The following is a 23323-nucleotide window of genomic DNA, read 5'->3' on the forward strand; positions in this document are numbered from 1 at the left end:
CATTGTTTTCTACCTGAAAGTAACAAGCTTTATGGATCACTGTGTATAGAAATCATGTATGATTAACTCAATGAAAGTGACCACATTATTAAAATTCTCCACAGTTCACCCTCCCTCTACAAAAAAAAAAAAAAGAGTTTGTGCTCTCTTGATTTAGCATATGCTTTTGTGGTTGCTAGAGATTCTGCTTATTGCTGCACTCAATTTGCCCTCACACTGTTATTTATATCCTGCAGATTATAGTACATGTTAATTATTATGCTTCAGGTTAGAGCACCATGTAAAATACAGTGTGATTATTGTTCATCTGTATTTTTCTTTTAATGCTTAATGGTATATTTTTACTGGGCACCAATAATCATCTAATTGCCGTGTAGTCATTGAAATAGGATACAATGTCCTTATAAAGATTACCCTAATTACAGAGAAAGGTTATTGGATCCTCTGTCTGTCCAGATTTAATACTACAGAATTTTTAAACAATGCAAAGAGTGAATAGATACGCACATGTAGGAATACCAGGATGCAAATGTTTGGTGGTTACATGTCTTTATCCCAGGAAATTTTACGTATTCAGTGGGTGTGTTCACCTCTTCTCTGCTTCTCCTTCCTGGCCATATTCATTACTGTGAGAGAAATCATACAAAGGGAAAAATGATATGAAGGAACTCTGGGAAAATCATTGCTCTTTCTGATAGAGAAGACATCTTCAGGGTGGTAGTGGGCAGTTGAATGTTCATTTCAAATTTGTTTTGCAGCAATGAGAAAGGTTTCACTCTTTCCTTCATGAGTTTTGTACTTTTTCCATGAGGACTTTGAAGTAATTTTGTTTGTCTAAAATTTATTGATAGTGATGATAGCAATTTAAATGTTTATGAAGAAGGTATTTGAATATACCTTTCTATCAAGAGACCATATAATTGTGTCCAGAAGAGTTATCATTTGGCCATGGGGAAAAGATTGTTGGAGAGATTCTATAGATGTATAAGATATGCCAAGATCGTTGTTAAATTGCATCATTAGTCAGTATGAATTAATTATTGATAGAAAGAATGATGTAGTGAGTAGAGTGAGTCTTAGAGTCAGGAAGATCTGAGTACAAATATTACCTCTAATATTTATTACCTGAATGACCCTGAGCAAGTCATTTAACCTCAGTTTACTTTTTTCAAATATGAGTTGCAGAGTAGGTATTGATTTGCATTGGTACGGAGAGTTTTTTTTTTTTTCTGGAACTTCCACATGTGTATGAAATCATAGGTATGGTTCCCCTCACTCCCCCAACTCTGCACCAACTCCTCCTCCAAAATGGTGGCATATTAGAAAAAGCACTAAATTTGGAGACAGAAAATATGTTTGAATCCCAGATCTGACATTTAGTCTCTGTGTGGTCATGGGGAAATTATTTAATAGTTTTAAAGGATTTTAAATGGAAGTGTCCGAGGCCAGATTTCTGCATCATGAAAAAGTGTCTGATAAATAGGAGTGTTATGATCTAAGTGCCAATACCAAGGAGGAAGGGAGAATTTTTAGATGAGCAGATAAGGAAAGGAATACTTTAGGAGATATCTTTTGAATTGGACTTTGGAATTGTACAAAGACTGGGAAATTGATGAATAAATAAGAGGGGCCCTGAAGGTGTCTCAGGGAAAGGGAATTTCATAAGAGAGATGCAGAGATAGTAAAGAAGAAAGAATAGTCAGTAAATCAATAAACATTTTATTAAGTTCTGACAATGTGCCAGGGCACTGTGCTAAGCAGGAAACCATGCCTATTGCATAGGCTCCCAGTAAGAGAAGTGTGAGATAAACTCAAAAGATAGGTAAGGGCCAGGTTGTCAAGGATTGTGAACACCAGGGTAAGAAGGAAGTATATAGCCTTTTTTTGATAGGCAGTATACTTTTGAGCAGGAAAGTGATGTGTTAAAGATTCAGTTCAATTCCACAAATATAAATTAAAATTCTGCTTTGTGCAAGGCACTGGATAGGTCAGTAGATAAGAATGTGGAAGGACAGTATGATTGGATAGTATGAACTTTAATAGAGGACCCTTTGCTAAGTGCTTGTAGTGGAATAGTGCTTTGGAATTGAAATTGGTTTGCAAGGAATTGACTGATTCCTCCTTTTATAGGGAGTTTTGGGGAATGGTAGGCATGGCTTTTATTGAAGAAGACTGTGGGAGAAGTCAACATCATGGGAATAATGAGATTCTGCTTCAGGATAGGAGTTGAATTTTTTTTTAATTTTATTTTAAAACCCTTACCTTTTGTCTTGGAATCAATACTGTTTATTGGTTCCAAGGCAGCAGAGTGGTAAGGGCTAGGCAATGGGGGTTAAGTGACTTGCCCAGGGTCACACAGCCGGGAAGTGTCTGAGGACAGATTTGAACGCAGAACCTCCCATCTCTATACCTGGCTCTCAACTATTGAGCTCCCCAGATGCCCCCTAGGAGTTGAATTTCTGAAAAAGAATGAAGCTACATATGAGTCTGCTTATAATAGAGCAGGGGATCTATAGGGCATCATAGAATGTTCCAGGAAAGGGTGAGAAAAAAGATGGGCTGGTCATATAAAGGAATGAATGTAATATTCCAAGAGGACAATCTCTTATGGTATTACTTTTTAAAAAATCTTTACCTTTTGTCTTAGAATTGATATTAAGAATAGATTCTAAGTCAGAAAAATAGTAAGGGGGGCAGCTGGGTGGCTCAGTGGATTGAGAGCCTGGCCTAGAGATGAGAGGTCCTAGGTTCAAATCTGTCCTCAGACACTTCCCAGCTGTGTGACCCTGGGCAAGTCATTTAACCCCCATTGTCTAGCCCTTACCACTCTTCTGCCTTGGAACCAATACACAGTATTGATTCCAAGACAAAAGGTAAGGGTTAAAAAAAAGAATAGTAAGGTCTAGGCATTGGAGTTAAGTGTATTGTCCAGGATCATCCAGCTAGGATGTCTGAAGCCTGATTTGAGCCCAGGTTCTCCCAACTCCAGGTCTGATGCTCTATCTACTGTTCTACCTAGGTACTCCTGATAATATTTTTAATATCTTATTCTTTGCTACAAAGTTATATTCTGAGCAAAGTTATAGAAAATGGCATCTTTTGTGAAAGTAAAGAAAATTGTCCATTTTCTCATTGAAGTTTCTATATTATGAATCAACTCTTTGTAGGAGTTGGCTCTTTACTTATTCCTGCCATCATTTATTATAATATATTATCTTCAGAATATCTCTAGAACATGACTTTAGAAGAATCACAGTCAAAGCTGCCATATCTTCCATGCTTTGTACCTATAATATGTACTCACAGACTATCCAGACATATATATATATATATATATATATATATATATATGTGTCACTTATTAAAAGCCGGAGAAAGTCCTATTTTTTTTTTTTGGTGTATTTGCCTTTTCATTAGACTATTTTTGCATTTGAAAAACATGCAATATCACTAATCAGTGAATGCTAGTAGTGGAGCAAAAAAGATGTATTGGTCACACCACTAGATTTGGAGTTGCATTGGATTTGAGTTCTAGGTCTACCAATTATTAGCTAGATGAACTTGGGCAAAACTCAATTTCTTCATTATTATAAAGATAAAAAATAATTTCTATAAATCAATCAATCAATTGCAGATTTGTTAAGCACCTTAGAGAGTATGTGCCAGGCACTGTGGAGTAAGACCCTAACAACTTGGGTTTTAGTGGGGTCAAGAAAAACCATATGCCAAAGGTAACACATAAATTGAGGCTTGAAAGAAACCAGGCATTCTAGGTGACTGAAGGGTAAAGGGAGATCATTCCAAGCCTGGAGATGGGAGATTGTGTGTTGATCTGAAGAACAACAACATAGTGTGGTAGAGGGTGCTTGGCTTGGAGTCAGAAAGTCTCATCTTCCTGAGTTCAAATCTTGCCTGAGATACTAGCTTTGTGATCCTGATCGTTACTTAACTCTTTTGCCTCAGTTTCCTCATCTGTAAAATAAGCTGGAGAAGAAAATGACAAAGCACTCTAGTATCTTTGCCAAGAAAACCCGACAAGGAGGCATGAAGAGTTGGACATAATTGAAACTACCAAACAAGGTATAAAGTACTATATCAGTGTGAGGCACCATTTAAAAATTTTTATGCACGGTTCTAGCCTCCAAGGTTAGAGTCTTTAGTCTGGCTCCCATATAGAGTTTTGGTAATAGGAACATAGGCATTTTGGTCCGGAAAGTCACAGAAGATTTTCTTGGATGCTCAATTGTGGATTAAAGGATTATATTCAGGATCCACAGAGAGCAGATGGAAAGAGCACAAGGGTGAACCACAGAAGACCTCGGTTTGAATTCTAACTCTGTTGCTTATTTTCTTTGAGGAGAAATGTTGTTCCTTTCTTTGGGCCTTTGTTTACCCATACCTAAAATGAAGAGGCTGGTTTTTATCCTAACCTGTTAGGTCCATTCCAGCTTAAAATGCTCTATTTCTCAAGACAAAGCAAAGCTTTAAGGACTCAGGAAGAATGCATAGATGGTAGTTGTCAAGGTCTCCCAAACAAGAAAAATACTTTTATTGGTGCAATGATATTCTCTTTTCCAACCTCATGATTGGTTTTAAGTTTAAAATTTCCCATTTAGTCACCTGTTTTTCCTACAGCCACTTATGAAAGAAGATTGCTTATGAATTAGTGCTCTGTTTCCTCCTCTCTATGATTTGGGGGAATATTCTCCTGCTTGAAATTTCCATTTCAATTGGATGAAACCCAAAAAAACACAATGTTGACCACTCCTGGTGATTAAAACTCCCATGATGGTTTTCAGAAGAGTAGCTCAGTGCTTTTAGTCTCAGTGTCTTGGCCACAATGTAGGGAATGATATTCTTCTACTTCCTTAAAATTCCTCTTGCAGTCATAAACAGACATGACCTTCTTTTCCTGCTACAGAGGCTATAGAGTGTTTCCTTTTAAGAGTGGCTGCATTTGAGGAGTAGGTTAAGTGATTCCTGTATATATAATTTATGAGGCACTCAGAGCATTTTGCATGAAAGCACAAGAGAAAAGTAAAATTATTAATTATATTATTATTATTTTCCCCTGCTCTGCCTCAACTCATTAATTTCTTAGCTAAGACTGTACAGAACTATTGTATGTGGAGATGAGAGGGAGAAGAAAAAGGGGGGAAAATCCCAATGATGTTGCCTCTTGAGTGAGAGACTGAGGGAGTACAAGTGATTAATTAAAAAAAAAGTACACCAAAAAACTAGGGGAATGGTGACAATTTATGTATGAAGCTCTCTTTCCTTGAGAAAATGATTTAATTCTTGTTATGCTCTGCATGCATCAAACCCTCAGATTCTGTGATGGAATGCATACTCTGACAGTGATGATTTGTTTTACAAAAAATAAACCCCCACAAATCACTTTAAGCATTTCTATAATTATTAACAACAATAGTAATAGGTTAAATTTATATAGCATTTTATTCTTCCAGAGCACTTTACATGCATTATCTCATTTCATCTTTACAACAATTGTGTGAAGAAGGTAAAGTAGTTATTAAGGTCCCTCCCCACTTTTCTTTCATTGTTTCCTCCTCTCCTTCCCTCCTGTCTCTTCCCTTTCCTCCAGCCTACATGTTCTTTTCTTTAATTCAACAGACATTTATTAAGCATTTAACTCTATGTCAGGTACTGTGCTAGGCACTGAGGACCCAAAGACACAAGAGCAAAATAGTTCCTTCCTGACGTATTCTACTGGAATCAACTTCTGAACTTGTAGAATTGTAGAACTGAGAGATTCATAATGATGCAAGGGTTCAAGTGTCTTTATTTTTGCCCAGAAAAAAAGTTTGACATGTCTACCTTCTAATAAATATACTTACCCTCCTACATATTCTAAAATGTGTATATCCACCTATGAGTGTATATGTATTTTTTTTATAATTTGTTTTTTACACCATAGGCCAGATTTGATGCTCTCTTCACCCAACACCTATTTCTTATAACCATGATCTCAAGCCTTTTAAAAAATTCTACAGAAGGCAGCATGGTGTATTGTAAGAGCACTAAATTAGGAGTCAAATGTGTCTTAGAATTGGCAATTCCATTGGCTTTTGGTGTGACCTTGGGCAAATTACTCCTCAGTTTTCTAATCTGTTAAAAATGCAGGTTGGAATGGAGGCTTTCAAATCCTAAGCTCTATAATCAAAGGAGAATACTTAAAGAAAATTTTATGTGGAAATTAAAGGCATGAGGATCCAGTTGGTTCTTTACAGCTGTGATATTTGTGACTGTTAACGAGAGAAACAACATCTTGGATGAAGTTGAAATGTTAAAGTGACTGAAGACGGGATGTAATTGCCCTCTACCATATGGGAGGTCACCCTTTCATCCCACAGAGCAGCTGGTTCACCTATCAGTCTTGTTTCCATTAATGTTGTGTGTTACTAAACCCTTTCCAAAGAGACCCATGACCTTGTAGAATTGGAATCTGGGCTCTTAAGAATGCAACATGATAGATTCTGTGGCACCTTCCTTAGCCAGGGCATATTAATCCTGGTGTTCTGGTGAGATTGTAATACAGGTAATTGCATTTCTGCCTGCCTGCTTCGATTTCCTATTCCTCTTCAATTTGTTATGGTATCCTTCTCCTGTGGCAGTACCAGGCACAGCAGTATCCCAGAATTGCTTTGTGCTATTCAATAGCTACTGCATCCTCCCAAAAGGTGTGTCCCTACCTCTCAGGGCTGGGGGGTGTGATTAGCCTGTTCAAAATGCTACAGGATGTCATTGCTGGAGAAGAATGCTCAAGAAAATATTTAAGTGAAAGCTATTAAAAAAGAAATTAATCTTAGTGGAATCTTTTTATTTTAAAATTTTAATTTTACAATGAAAAATAAATTGAAAAATCTCTGTAAAACAGTAGCCTTCACATTCCCTTTCATTTTGACCAGTTGGATTTATAATAGTATCTTCTAGACTCTGACAATAGACATTCCTTTGTTGCCTTAGACCTTATACTATTTTCAGTTTCTGACAATTTTTAGCCAGAATGTGCCAGGTGAAATAATTTTGGCTATTGATGCTTTCAAGTGCTTTGTAGGTGATGGTGGTAGCCGTGGTGGTCATGGTAGTAGTACTCCTGAGAATAATAATAGTATCAGCAGCAGCAATATTAATTGATAGTTGTAGTCACCACCACTATCCGGTATATAGTGCTTGAAGGTTTGCAAAGCACCTTATATAAACTGTGCAATTCTCACCACAACTTGGGAGGTTGGTGCTATTTATATCATTATTTTGCTGTTGAGGAAACTGAGACCCAGGGGTTAAAGCAACTTGTCCAGGATCATACAGCTTACACACAGGAAGAAGGTTTTGGATTTAGGATTGTATTACTAAATTCAGGCACTCTATTCATATGCTACTGGGCTGCCTCTAAGGAGTCACTACATAAATATTTGTTGGGTGGAAAACAAAAGATTGGAAATTGACCTCTTTTTAGGACTCAGGAAATATTTGAATAGGATCTCCTCCCCCATGAATTGCAGACTTGTCTTCTCCTCCTCCCCTTCACATTCTCTCCACGCCCCCTACCCCCAAGATAACAATAATCTTGTGTGTCCTGGAATCTCTGAATGGATAATTTTTCACAGGGGTAGGGGATTAGAACCAAGCTTTTTCAGAGTAAGATCTGCTAGGAGCCTTCTCAGGAAAAACTATATCCTTTGACAGTACACAATGCTTCCTTCCCAAAGGCAAAAATATAGACTTCAAAATTATCTTAATGAGCCAAGGAACATAAATAACCATCAGGCGTGATTTAGCACCGGCAGACAAAGCTTGAGTTCTTCCCACAGCCATATCATTCTTTCCCTTCCTCCAGCTTTGGGGATAACCTCTCTAATGCCTGTGCCCACTTAACAGACGGGGCTGTGGTCTGGGTCAGAAATCCCACTGGTAACTGGAGCTAACAGAGACTATGCTCAATGATCTAGGACTGAGCTGGAGGCTGGCTAATCATGGTGGCTATTTGGGTGGTGTTCCCATCCCTGCCCCCTTTCTGGACACCCCAAAGAAGGTGGCGTAATTACATCAGTTAAGGCAGGCTGACTAGGAGGCTGACTTCTGTTGCTTCCAGAGGTCCTGATGAATGACGTCAGCTCTCCTTGACTAGGGAGCAGAGCTCTGGAGGCAGATGCTAACTGCTTTTTCAAGTAGCCAATGGATGACCTTCCTGGTTACTAAGTAACCATTTACCTGGCTGGTTACTAAGAAGAGGAGGAGAAAAAGACATCCAAGGCTTGCAAGCTTCCCTTTTCCCTCCATTAATTTCATGATGCTCCCAGATTTTAATATAAGATTAAGCCAGACTGATAATAAAAAGTTGCTTCTGTAAAATGCAAGGATTCCTCATAATGTAAATAAAATGTCTTAAGCGTTTTGTGGAATTGATATGCAAATTCCTAATTTACTTAAAACATACTGTCATGCATTATAATAAAGTCTAATACATGCTTCCATGTAATTATGCATAATAACTAGTGATCAGTGTGAGGGGGAGGGGAGAGAAGGGAATTGTGTACCCAGCTGGCCCTCTGCACCTGCAAATAGCAGACATCTCCTTTCACTGTGGAGGAAACAAGATAATGACAGTATGATATTAAATACAAACATTAATTCTTGAGAACAAAACATAAGGAAGAGGTCTATCAATTAAGATGTGTTATTGTGAACAACTTAAATTATGTTTCATGCCATCTTAGAGACAAATAAGAACCCAGTGGAATGAAAACCTTAATTTGCTATTTATTGCAATGCTTTGAAAGTCATTAGGATTAAAATTTTCTAAAAGATTGATCTGGGTTAGCCAAACTTTATGCCAGTCTGAAAGATGACTTGATTCTGAGATGAAATCCTAATGAAATCAGCTGTCTGACTGCTTAATGTTTCTTTTTCACAATGGACGAAGTCAGCTCTCAGGATGAAAACAGTTTCAGCTAGACCTCAGTTTGTGCCATAAAAATGTTTCTGCCAAAAGAGTTTCTGCAAATGGAATCATGTTCCTTTTGCAGACAAAACAACAAACATTTATTAAGCTCCAACTGGGACACAGGGCAGTGTTCTGGAAGGGAAAGGAATGAGATAAGATATGGTCTTTACATTCTATGTTTGTAGTCATAAGGTCAAGGATAATGGAGCTGGAAGGAGCTTAGAGGATGATAGCAAGTCCAGCTGACTCCTTTTATGGATGAGGGAACTATGATACAGAGAGACTAGGTAACTTGCCAAATGTCACACAGCAAGTAAATAGCAGAGTCAAGATTTAAATCCAGGTTCCTTGATTAGGGGAATAATATACCAATATATATACATATAACATATACTTCCATCTGAATGAATAAAAGTTATAAAACAAAGTGATACATGATATCAGAGAGAGAGTTGTTATTGAGCTGGGGGATCAGAAAAAAAAGTTTCATGGAGAAGACAGCTAATGGGTTGGGCTTTTTAAAATGGATAAAAATTCACAGCATCATAGATCTAGTTAGGAGGAATTTCAGAGGTCTTATGCAACTCCCTCATTTTATAGATGAGAAAACTGACACCAAGGAAGTCTGTGACTAATACAAGATTATTTAGGTAGTAAGTTTCAAAGATAGGATTTGAAGCCTAGCTGTCTTGTTCCATAATCTGTGATCCTTCCAGAGAAGGGAAGCACATAGCATCTATTCTCCAGGCCTTGGGAATAGTGAAAGCAAAAGTGGAGCTGGGCTGGTTATTGGGTGTTTTAGGGGCAAAGTTAGAGCAAAGGGTTCATGGAAGGAAGTAATATGAGACAAGGGTAGAAAGATAGAGGAGTAACAGAATTTGGAGAACCTCAAATACCATGTAGATAAATCTGAACTTCACTCACTTTGCAACTAAGTCTTTGGTAGAAAAGGGTCATGCTGCAAAGAGGTCAAGGACAGTGAAGACTGGGAAGTGGCTATTGGACTTAAGGAGTAGGAAGCAGGGAGGAGAAATTCTTTAGTGACATTTGAAAAAGTTTTCAGTAGAGTGAGAGTGGATGGAAACCATACCTAAAGGGATTTAGAAATGAGTGCTAGGCAATGATCCAGGACAATTCTGAGGGACTTGTGAGAAAGAAAGCTATCCACATTCAGAGGAAGAATGGTGGGAGTAGAAACACAGAAGAAAAACAACTGCTTAATCACATGGGTTGACAGGGATATGATTAGGGATGTAGACTCTAAACCATCACCCCAGTGAAATTATCAATAATATGGAAATAGGTCTTGATCAATGATACATGTAAAACCCAGTGGAATTGTGCATTGGCTACAGGGAGGGGATGGGAGGGAAAGAACATGAATCATGTAACCATGTACAAATATTCTAAATTAATCAAACAAAAATTTTCAATTAAAAACAAATGAATGAGTGGAGAGGAACAGGAAGAAGATAGTGTAGACTACTCTTTCAAAAATTTTGGCTGTGAAAGGGAACAGAGAGGAGTGGGAGTTGGATAGAGTAGGAGATCTAGGAAATTTTCAAATTAGAGGATATCTGAGCAAATTTGTAGATAGAAAAAGGGCAAATAGACAGTGAAGAAGGAAATATCAAAGAGAAAGAAAGAGAAAAAATAGACATAGAAGCAGAAAGAGAGAGAGAGAGTGAATGAGAGAAAATGGTCAATGCAGAAGAAGCAAAAGAAAGTTGTGTTAGGGATAGCACCATAGCTCAGAATTTTTGTAATTGGGATGAACACTACAAAAACCACTCAAAGCACCTTCAGTTAGCTACTAGTACTATCAATCAAGAGAGACTCCAAGAAGCCCCCAAGTCTAATGCTGTTTCCTTTCAACCTCTTGCCTCTGAAAAATTAGGCCAATTTGGTAACTTTCTATTTAAACTAATTCTTGAGAACTAAGTGCTGAAAGTCAGATGAAGAATCTTTACATTAGAAAACCCCAAATCCCATTACTGAGTGGTAGGCGGTGGGCTGAAGTAGAATGGGAATCATACTTTTGGGGTAGGCAATGGAGCCAATCATCCTGTCCTACACCAAAGCAAGACCAAACTTGTCATATAACTAGAAAGAACTTAAAGATTATCTAGTATGTTACCTTAAATTTATAGAGGAACTGAAACCACAGAAAGGTAGAGGGATTTGCCCAACATCAAAGAAGAAGGCTTATTCAATTCTTTTCAAAAATGAAATTTAGATGAGGTAGGATAAAATGCATACAGTGAAATGGATAGAAAGTCAACCTTGAATCTAGGAAGATTTGGACTTGTGCTCTGTCTCAAACACATATTGGATAGGGACCTTGGGCAATTCTTCTACTCCAATGAAATCACAAGTTCAGTTTCTCTTTTTCTACATTTTAAATGTTTTATTAAAAATTTAACACTGAATATCAATACAAACAACTTAACTTGCTTAGTAATTATTTAAATTGATTTTCATGGAACAATTCATTGATTTAAGGTTGGAAAATGAGTAAGACAAGCCTGTCTGTTGTCACTATTTATTTAACTTCTACCCAGAGCGTATCATGCAAAATGCCAGACTGGTTGAAACTAAAGCCACAATTAAGGTTGTATGGGAATTCAACATTAGCCAGTACCCCTTTTCTTGGCACCCCATGACAACTTTTGAATTTTAAAGCATAAGATTTTACTTCTGAGCAGGTGAACCATGTATCTCTGAGGCAATGGGTGGAGACCTCCATACAATGCTGGGAGATGCTATACTGGTGCTGTGTGGTCATTCAAAGGACTAAGTGGTGACTCCTGGTATACAGAAGACCTGTCTTTATCTGGACAGAGGTTGTAGTTTGCTAAATCAGATGGTCTTGGGAAAGGGAAGTCACAAGAAGCAGAAATAGTGGTAGGGGAGGAAGGAAATAATGTTTCTTGCCTTGGACCCTTGGAGAAAGGAGGTGTCTAGGAGAGTGCTGGTTTGCCCATGGTACGGTGTGCAGCTGGGCTGTGGGGAGACATCTAGGATAGTGCCAGTGGGTGAACTGGCTTGGGGCTAGCCAGGGGAACCCTGGTGTTCACATACAGTATGGCTCAGGGCTACCTAAGAGAGTACCAACATGGCCAAGGTCTGGCTATGGAGCAGGTATAGCTGGCTGGGGGAGGAGGCTCCTAAGGGAACTGCCAGCTGAATGTGACTGGTGCCATTTCTTTTTCTGGCCCACTTTTTATAGTTTAATAAATAATTATAAATTTAGGTGCTATCTCCAGAGAATTTTAATCATAACAGTTACCAGGAGAAATATCAACAATCTGAGATATGCAGATGATGCCACTCTGAGGGCATAGAATAATGAAGAATTAAGAACCCTCTTGACGAAGGTAAAAGAAGAGAGTAGAAAAACTGGCTTGAAGCTTAACAAAAAAATAACCCCAAGACTCACCCCAAAACAAAGATCTTGCCAACTTGTCCCATCACTTCCTGGCAAACAGAGGCAGAAGAATTAGTAGCAGTGTCATATTTTTTATTCTTAGGTTCAAAGACAACTGCAGATAGTGATTATAGCCATGAAATTAAGATACCTTTGCTTCTTGGAAGGAAAGCTATGGAAAATCTGGACAGCATACTAAAAAGGAAAGACATTACCTTGCCCTTAAAGGTTCATATTGCCAAAACTTGGTCTTTCCAGTGGCAATGCATGGCTATGAGAATTGGACTAAAAGGGAAATTGAATGCCTCAGAACTGATTCTTTCAAATTGTGGTGGTAAAGAAGACTTTTGAGAATCCTTTGGAAGGGAGGAGATCAAATACAGTGGTACCTTGACACATGAATTTAATACCTTCCATGGCCAAGCTCATAACTCAATTTGCTTGTGTGTCAAATCTAACTTCCCCATTTAAATTAATGGAAGTACAATTAATCCATTCTGGACCCCCCCCCCAAAAAAAAACCCACAGGACTTCCGGTCAAGATGGCAGCTTAGAGAGAGCTAAAGTTTAGATCTCCGGAAACCCCTTCCTTACTGATCTCAAACTGTATGCTCCTAGGACACCAAAATTCAAAACAAACAACAGGATAGATCCAGGGAACCCTCCTCCTGGACCTGGACCTGGATCAAAAGGTATGGGCCCCCAAAAGCCAGAACCCGAGATCACTTGGATCTAAGGGATAGGCAGAAGGAAGGTCCCAGGACCCATCCCCCCCAACCCAGAGCACTGAGTCTGAGGCAGCAGCAGGAACTTAAGAGCCAGCAAAAGGACCCCAGGGCCGGCTATTCTGAAGGCCACACCCTGAAAACAACCTGAGCCAGTTGCGGGGGCACCCAGACAGCAGGGAAACAGAGAGAGACAGAGGGGATCCTCTAGCCCCCTGGCTGGATCCTTCTGTCCGAGTCTTAGGGAAGGTCACTGCTTTAAGACACACTCAATCCAACCAAGGGAAAATTAATACTATCAGGAGCCCTAGGAGCTCCAGGAAGCTTCGGCCCCTCCCCTCTCAGAGTGCAGGCCTCTCTGGCCCACAAAGGCTCTGAGATACACTGCAGAAAGTGCAAAGCCAGGCTAAGAGCGTGGGAGTAAGGCGGGAGGGAACTGAGAGCAGTAACACCCACGAATGGATAATTTGCCTGGGGCTAAAGCCTCTGAACACCAGACAGAGATAAGAAAAGCTAGACCTCCCCACTCAGATAGAGATGGAAAACAGCACAGAAAAGCTTCAATACTCCAAGAAAAACAAGAAGAAGGGGGCAAATTTGGACATATTTTATGGAGCAAAAATACAAAATACAGAGGAGATAGAAGGGGAAACACAAGCAAATGCTCCAAAACCTTCCAAAGGAAAAGGAAACTCTCCACAAACCCATGAAGAATTTGAATCGGAAATATCAAAAAGATGGAAGCCTTCTGGGAGGAAAAGTGGGAAATAATGCAAAAGAAATTCACACATCTACAAAACCAGTTTGACCAAACTGAAAAGGAAAACCAGGCTTTAAAAGTCAGAATCAGCCAACTGGAAGAAAACGAGTAAGAATTAATAAAGGAAAGCCAAAAGACCAAGAAATTAGAAGAGAACATAAAATATCTCACTGACAAGGTCATAGACTTGGAAAATAGAGGGAGAAGAGACAATTTAAGAATAATTGGACTACCAGAAAACCCAGAAATAAACAGCAAACTCGACAACGGAATACAAGAGATAATCAAAGAAAATTGCCCAGATATTCTAGAACAAGGGGGCAATACAGCCACTGAGAGAGCTCACAGAACACCCTCAACACTAAATCCTCAAAATACAACTCCCAGGAATGTAATTGCCAAATTCCAAAGCTTTCAAGCAAAAGAAAAAAATCTTACAAGAAGCCAGAAAAAGACAATTTAGATATAAAGGAATGCCAATCAGGGTCATACAAGACCTTGCAAGTTCCACTCTGAATGACTGTAAGGCATGGAACATGATTTTCAGAAAGTCAAGAGAGCTGGGCCTTCAACCAAGAATCAGCTACCCATCAAAACTGACTATATACTTCCAGGGGAAAGTATGGGCATTCAACAAAATAGAAGATTTCCGAGTAGTTGCAAAGAAAAGATCAGAGCTCTGTGGAAAGTTCGATATTGAAAAACAAAGAGCATGGAATACCTGAAAAGATAAATATGAAGGAAAGGGAAAAGGAGAAAAATGTTATCTTTTTCTTTTATTCAAACTCTCTTCTAAAAGGACTATATTTATATCAATCTATGTATATTAATATGTGGGGAAATGTAATGTGTAAATAGGGGGAAAAGAAAGACCAAATAGAATAATCTTTCTCACACAAAGATTCACATGGGAAAGGGAGGGGAAGAAAACTTCTATAAGAAAGAGAGGAAGAGAGTTTTTACTTAAACCTTACTCTTAGGGAAATCAACTCTGAGAGGCAAGAACATCCAGATCCATTGGGATCTTGAACTCTATCTTACCCAAAAAGGGTAGGGAGAAGGGAAAACCAAGGAGGGTAAGAGGGGAGGGAACATAAAAAAGGGAGGGAAGAAGAGGGGGGTGGGGGAGGGAACAAAAAGGGAGGGACTAAAAAGGGAAATATATCAAGGGAGGGGACAAGGGGGACTGATTTAAAATAAATCACTGGATTAAAAAGTTAGAGCTGAAGAAGAAAGGTTAGAATTAGGGAAGGATATCAAAATGCCTGGGAGTCCACAAGTGACAATCATAACTTTGAACGTGAATGAGATGAACTCACCCATAAAACGTAGATGAATAGCAGAATGGATTAGAATCCAAAACCCTACCATATGTTGTCTCCAAGAAACACACATGAGGCGGGTAGACACCCAAAAGGTCAGAATTAAAGGATGGAGTAAGACCTTCTGGGCCTCAACTGACAGAAAGAAGGCAGGAGTTGTAATCATGATATCTGATAAAGCCAAAGTAAAAATATACCTGATTAAAAGGGATAGGGAAGGTAATTACATTCTGTTAAAAGGGACTTTAGATAATGAGGAAATATCATTATTTATATAATAAATCAACATATATGCACCAAATAATATAGCACCCAAATTTCTAATGGAGAAAGTAGGAGAATTGAAGGAAGAAATAGACAGTAAAACCATATTAGTGGGAGACTTGAACCAACCACTATCAAATTTAGATAAATAAAATCAAAAAATAAATAAGAAAGAGTTAAAAGAAGTGAATGAAATCTTAGAAAAATGAGAATTAATAGACATATGGAGAAAAATAAATAGGGATAAAAAGGAATACACCTTCTTCTCAGCACCACATGGCACATTCACAAAGATTGACCATACACTAGGTCACAGAAACATGGCATACAAATGCAGAAAAGCAGAAATAATAAATGCAGCCTTTTCAGATCACAGGGCAATAAAAATAACGATCAGTAATGGTACATGGAAAACCAAATCAAAAACTAATTGGAAATTAAACAACATAATATTCCAAAATCATTTAGAGAAGAAATCATAGAAACAATTAATAATTTCATAGAGGAAAATGACAGTGGCGAGACATCCTTTCATACCTTTTGGGATGCAGCCAAAGCAGTTATCAGAGGTAAATTCATATCCCTGAGTGCATATATTAACAAACTAGGGAGAGCAGAGATCAATCAACTGGAAATACAAATAAAAAAACTCGAAAGCGACCAAATTAAAAACCCCCAGAAGAAAAACAAACTAGAAATACTAAAAATTGAAGGGAGAAATTAATAAGATCAAAAGTGATAGAACTATTGATTTAATAAATAAGACAAGAAGCTGGTACTTTGAAAAAACAAACAAAATAGACAAAGTATTGGTCAATCTAATTAAAAAAAGGAAAGAAGAAAAGCAAATTAACAGCATCAAAGATGAAAAGGGGGACATCACCTCCGATGAAGAGGAAATTAAGGCAATCATTAAAAATTACTTTGCCTAATTATATGGCAATAAATACACCAATTTAGGTGATATGGATGAATATATACAAAAATACAAACTGCCTAGAGTAACAGAAGAAGAAATAGAATTCTTAAATAATTCCATATCAGAAAATGAAATCCAACAGGCCATCAAAGAACTCCCTAAGAAAAAATCCCCAGGGCCCGACGGATTCACAAGTGAATCCTATCAAACATTCAGAGAACAGTTAATCCCAATACTATACAAACTATTTGACATAATAAGCAAAGAGGGAGTTCTACCAAACTCCTTTTATGACACAAACATGGTACTGATTCTAAAACCAGGCAGGTCAAAAACAGAGAAAGAAAACTATAGATCAATCTCCCTAATGAATATAGATGCAAAAATCTTAAATAGGATACTAGCAAAAAAGACTCCAGCAAGTGATCAGAAGGGTCATCCACCATGATCAAGTAGGATTTATACCAGGGATGCAGGGCTGGTTCAATATTAGGAAAACCATCCACATAATTGACCACATCAACAAGCAAACCAACAAGAACCATATGATTATCTCAATAGACACAGAAAAAGCCTTTGATAAAATACAACATCCATTCCTATTAAAAACACTAGAAAGCATAGGAATAGAAGTAACATTCCTAAAAATAATAAACAATATATATCTAAAACCATCAGCTAATATCATCTGCAATGGGGATAAACTGGATGCATTCCCAATAAGATCAGGAGTGAAACAAGGATGCCCATTATCACCTCTATTATTTGACATTGTACTAGAAACACTAGCAGTAGCAATTAGAGAAGAAAAAGAAATTGAAGGCATCAGAATAGGCAAGGAGGAGACCAAGTTATCGCTCTTTGCAGATGACATGATGGTCTACTTAAAGAATCCTAGAGATTCAACCAAAAAGCTAACTGAAATAATCAACAACTTTAGCAAAGTTGCAGGATACAAAATAAACCCACATAAGTCATCAGCTTTTCTATATATCTCTAACATAGCTCAGCAGCAAAAACTAGAAAGAGAAATCCCATTCAAAATCACCTTAGACAAAATAAAATACCTGGGAATCTACCTCCCAAGACAAACACAGGAACTATATGAACACAACTACAAAACACTCTCCACACAACTAAAACTAGACTTGAGCAATTGGAAAAACATTAACTGCTCATGGATAGGATGAGCCAATATAATAAAAATGAACATCCTACCCAAACTTATTTATCTATTTAGTGCCATACCCATTGAACCCCCCAAAAATTTCTTTACTGATTTAGCAAAAACCATAACAAAGTTCATTTGGAATAACAAAGGATCAAGGATATCCAGGGAAATAATGAAAAAAAAAACACAAATGAGGGGGGCCTTGCAGTCCCAGACCTTAAACTATATTACAAAGCAGCAGTCATCAAAACAATTTGGTACTGGCTAAGAGACAGAAAGGAGGATCAGTGGAATAGACTGGGGGCAAGCAACCTAAGCAAGACAGTATATGATAAACCCAAAGATCCCCGCTTTTGGGACAAAAATCCACTATTCGATAAAAACTGCTGGGAAAATTGGAAGACAGTGTGGGAGAGATTAGGAATAGATCAACACCTCACACCCTACACCAAGATAAATTCAAAATGGGTGAATGACTTAAACATAAAGAAGGAAACCATAAGTAAATTGGGTAAACACAGAATAGTATACATGTCAGACCTTTGGGAGGGGAAAGACTTTAAAACCAAGCAAGACAGAAAGAATCACAAAATGTAAAATAAATAATTTCGACTACATGAAATTAAAAAGTTTTTGTACAAACAAAACCAATGTAACTAAAATCAGAAGGGAAACAACAAATTGGGAAAAAATCTTCATAGAAACCTCTGACAAAGGTTTAATTACTCAAATTTACAAAGAGCTAAATCAATTGTACAAAAAATCAAGCCATTCTCCAATTGTTAAATGGGCAAGGGACATGGATAGGCAGTTCTCAGATAAAGAAATCAAAACTATTAATAAGCACATGAAGAAGTGTTCTACATCTCTTATAATCAGAGAGATGCAAATCAAAACACCTCTGAGGTATCACCTCACACCTAGCAGATTGGCTAACATTACAGCAAAGGAAAGTAATGAATGCTGGAGGGGATGGGGCAAAGTAGGGACATTAATTCATTGCTGGTGGAGTTGTGAACTGATCCAATCATTCTGGAGGGCAATTTGGAACTATGCCCAAAGGGCAATAAAAGAATGTCTACCCTTTGATCCAGCCATAGCATTGCTGGGTTTGTACCCCAAAGAGATAATGGGGAAAAAGACTTGTACATGAATATTCATAGCTGCATTCTTTGTGGTGGCCAAAAATTGGAAAATGAGGGGATGCCCATCAATTGGGGAATGGCTGAACAAATTGTGGTATATGTTGGTGATGGAATACTATTGTGCTAAAAGGAATAATAAAGTGGAGGAATTCCATGGAGACTGGAACGACCTTCAGGAAGTGATGCAGAGTGAGAGGAGCAGAACCAGGAGAACATTGTACACAGAGACTAATACACTGTGGTATAATTGAACGTAATGGATGTCTCCATTAGTGGCGGTGTAATGTCCCTGAACAATCTGCAGGGATCTAGGAGAAAAAACACTATCCATAAGTAGAGGACAAACTGTGGGAGTAGAAACACCGAGAAAAACAACTGCCTGATACAGCAGTTGAAGGGACATGACAGAGGAGAGACTCTAAACGAACACTTTAATACAAATACTAACAACATGGCAATGGGTTCGAATCAAGAACACATGTGATACCCAGTGGAATCACACGTCGGCTATGGGGGTTTGGGGGGAGGAAAAGAAAATGATCTTTGTCTTTAATGAATAATGCTTGGAAATGATCAAATAAAATATCATTTAAAAACAACAACACAAAAACCCACACATTTTTATATGCTTCAAAATACAAAAATATACTCAATAAGAAGAAAGAATGTAAAGAAATAAATTTACTCATGAAATGTTATTTACCTTCAAGGTAAGTCAAAGATGCTGGTGGAAAAGGTTTTTTTTTTTGTATGCTATTGCTTAACATAACTTACTCTCTACACACTTAAAGCTACATTTAAATGTAAAATTGACTATACATATTACTTATGATAAGTAACTTTATTGTTAAATTTAATTGCTATTTTTTTACTTTACTTAATTATTATCATTTTCTTCATTGAATTTTGATTGTTTTGCCACACTTTCTTTGATTTTAATTAGAGGCCTTTTCAACAAAAATCTTTTCATGGAAGTTTGTTTCTTCCTCCCTTTTAAAATGTTTTGATAATGTGTGAAACAAATGTCATTACTGTAAAGAATTAAATTAAGGGTTTGACTAAATATATGTGAGAATTCTAAAATAATATGGTGGTCACCAATTTAAATTATTATAGTTCAAGTCAAAATTATTTTAAATAGATTTTATATACAAAAGAGGTAGAAAGAGTGAATGTAGAGAAATACAAAAAAAGAGTAGAGAAGAGGTCTACCCTATCACACTAAATATTGCTCCATTGCTTGGCTCAACCTGGCAGGACTTGTTAATCCTTGACTAGAGGACCAAGTGTTCCACCAACATTACCTCCTCCAAGGCCTCTCTTGAACTAATCTCTCTCTAGGAAGCCAGGAAAGGAAAGGCCAGCTATTTACTCACCCAAGAAACAGTTCAAGAGCCAAGGTCCAAGTCAAAGCTGAGGTCCAAGTCTAAAGTCACCTTCTAGAAGCAGGTCACCAGCTGAAGCTCCAAGCTCAAGATCCATGCTGAAGTCTCCAGTGAAGCTCCCTTGAAGACTACTCCCCAAAGACTACTTTTGAAGAAAATCTCCCAAAGACTATTTCCAGAAGACTGCCCCCAGCCAAAGAAGTTCAGGGCTTTTATAGTGACTTCTTGTCCCTTCCCCTCTTCACAGGGGCCAATCTCAGCTTCCAAACTGCCTAGCACTGCCCATGGGGTAGTGTCTGTGGGATCCACTTCTCACCCTCTGAAGGTGTTAACTCTTATCAAAGGATTCATGAGTTTCTGCTTGATTGAGTTAAAAGGATAGAGCTCTCCAAGTAAGTGACTTGTGAATTCTCTTACTCGATGACCCACAAAGTGTTTCCAGTTTTGGCTGATCAATTCAAAAGTTGCTGATGCTGGATAAAGTCTGATTCATACTTCACATTACATAGGTCCAATATACTACCTTTTGCAACTTTTTTGGGTGTGTTTTTTCAATAAACTGTTTAATTTTTTCCCAAATCCTCAACATTTCTTTAATCTCGTTCTGATTACTTCATCCATCTTGGGCTCCTCCCCACTAATTTTCTGCAAGATCTCTCTATGCTGCTGCTGCTGTAACTTCTTCAATTCGTTTGTCTTCAGGATCAATGGTTAAAAGTTAAGAAATTTGCCCCCCAAAAAACTGATCATGAAGACAAAAAGAAAGAAGAAAGTAAGAGCAATTCAATACTGATGCTTGCAAGGCCAAATAAACACTGAACTAAATTCCTGGTGACCCTATTCCTAAATAATCCAGTCCAACCTTTAATATTAACCCCTCATATTCTACCCCTTACACTATACATGTATATATTTCTATGTATTCTACATATAAATTCTTCTGTCTTTTAATTCATTATTATGAGAGTGAGGCATTGCCTGCTAAACCCTATTCCCTACCTCTATTATAAAAGATCTTCCTTTTGGGCATTTTCTATGTATGAAAATTTCCCTGTTCCACTTCTTCCTAATCCCATCTCTCAGTGCATCTCTCTTTCTCACTCATTCATTTTTTTGGAGATCATTCTAACATAATCAACTCATACCTATACCCTCTGGATATGTGAACTCTTTTTAACTGTCCTAATTATAATAGTTTCATATATCATCTTCCCATATAGGAATATAAATAATTTAGCTTTATCAAGTCCTTTATAATTACTCTTTCATGTTTACATTTTTATGCTTTGAGACTTATGTTTGAATGAGAGTTTTTCTATCAACTTTGGTCTTTTAATCAGGAATACTTGAAAATTATTTCATTAAATGAATATTTCCCTCTAAAGTATTGTACTAAGTTTTGCTGAGTATATTATTATTGCTTATAAACTTAGCTCCTTTGACTTTTGTAACATCATATTCCAATGGAATCAACTAAATCTTGCATGACCTTGACTGTGACTTCATGATGTTTGGATTGTTTCTTTCTGGGTACTTGAAGTATTTTCTTTTTGACCTGGAAGCTCTGGAATTTGACTAATATTCCTGTGAGTTTCCATTTTGGGACTGTTTCAGGAGATGATTGGTAGATTTTTTCCATTTTCTATTTTATTCTCTTTATTCTCGTGATATCAGGGTAGTTTTCCTTAATTTCTTGAAATATGATATCTGGGCTTCTTCTTTGATTATGCCTTTTAGGTAGTCCAATCTCAGGTTTCTCCAACTATTTTCCAGGTCAGTTGTTTTCTGATGAGATAGTTCACATCTTCTATTCCCCACCCCCTTTTTGACTTTGTCCTGTTTTTTTTTTTTAATGTCTTATGTGGGCATCAGCTTCACTCATCCAATTCTAATTTTTAAATAATTATTTTCTGTAATGAGTATCTGTACCTCCTTTTCTATTTGTTTAATTCTATTTTTAAAGAATCTTCTACTCAGATTTTTGCATCTCTTCTATTTGGCCAATTCTGTTTTTAAGGTGTTATTTTTTAGCATTTTTTGTGCTTTTTACCCAGCTGTTAACTTTCCTTTCATAGTGTTCTTGAATCACTCTCATTTTTCCCAATTTTTCCTTTATCACTCATCTCTTTTTAAAAACTCTCCTAGGAATTCTTGTGTTTGGGTACAATTAGCATCTTTCTCTGATGTTTTTTGGTAACTATGTTCACATTGTCTCATTTTGAGTTTATATCTTCGTTTGCCCTGCCATCATAACTTCTTATGGTAAAATTATTTTTTGTTGGTTGTTCATTTTTTCTGGCCTATTTTTTAAATTTTGAACTTTTCTTAATGTTGAGCCTTGCTCACCTATGGATGGGGAGTCACTGTCCCAGGCTTCTGGATTTTCAATACTCTTTTCAGAGCTAGTTCTGGGCAGTCTGTAAGCTTTTGGTGCTTCCAAGGTGATGTGATTCTAGGAGAGGTGTGGTCACCATTTTCCTGCTCTGCAGCAGTTCTCTTTGCCTTGGAACCATGACCAGTGTTCCTACTCCATTGTGAAAGATTACCAGTGGTTATGTGACCCAGAAGTATATAGGCAATAGTTTCCAATTGTTCACAGTGCCACCAAAGGGTCCCTGTAATCCCTTTCTAACAAATTGCCTGTCCTCGTTTTCTTTGAGTTGAGACCTCCCAAAGCTGCTGCTACTGCAGCTTCATTTGCCACCACCACTTTGTGTGTGGGCTCTGGATAAGCTTCCACCCTGGTGTCACAAGACTTCTGCTGACTTCAAGTTTTCTAAGGCAGAAGAATGTCTTACCCTGAACTTTTGTTGCCTCTGCAATTCAAAAATCTTATTTGAAGTATTATTTTCAAGTTGTTTGGAGGGGAATGTTGAGAGAATTCTGCTGGATCTCTAACCCACTATTTTGCCTCCCCTGGCACCTTGATTTTTAATCTCACTAATAAGTTGGACTAGATTAAACAGTTGGGAAGCAAAGCTTTGAGGGAAAGAAGAGTCCCAGGGTAGGAGAAGCCGAGATACTTATGGGAAAATTATGACTTCTAGTAGGACCTCACAAACTATCTTCTACTCTAGAATTTCTCTTCCAGAATTATTCCATCTTCTGTTGCTGGATGATACTCTCCCCCAGGGCAAAGAGGTGACAGAGAAGATAAAAAACAAAAATGGTCTAGAGAAACATTCCCTCGCTTCTGCTCCCCATTTTTATGCCTATTATCTTCCTATAATAAAGAGG

This window comes from Monodelphis domestica, chromosome 6 (assembly GCF_027887165.1).
Source record: "Monodelphis domestica isolate mMonDom1 chromosome 6, mMonDom1.pri, whole genome shotgun sequence".
In the NCBI taxonomy this organism is placed as follows: domain Eukaryota; kingdom Metazoa; phylum Chordata; class Mammalia; order Didelphimorphia; family Didelphidae; genus Monodelphis; species Monodelphis domestica.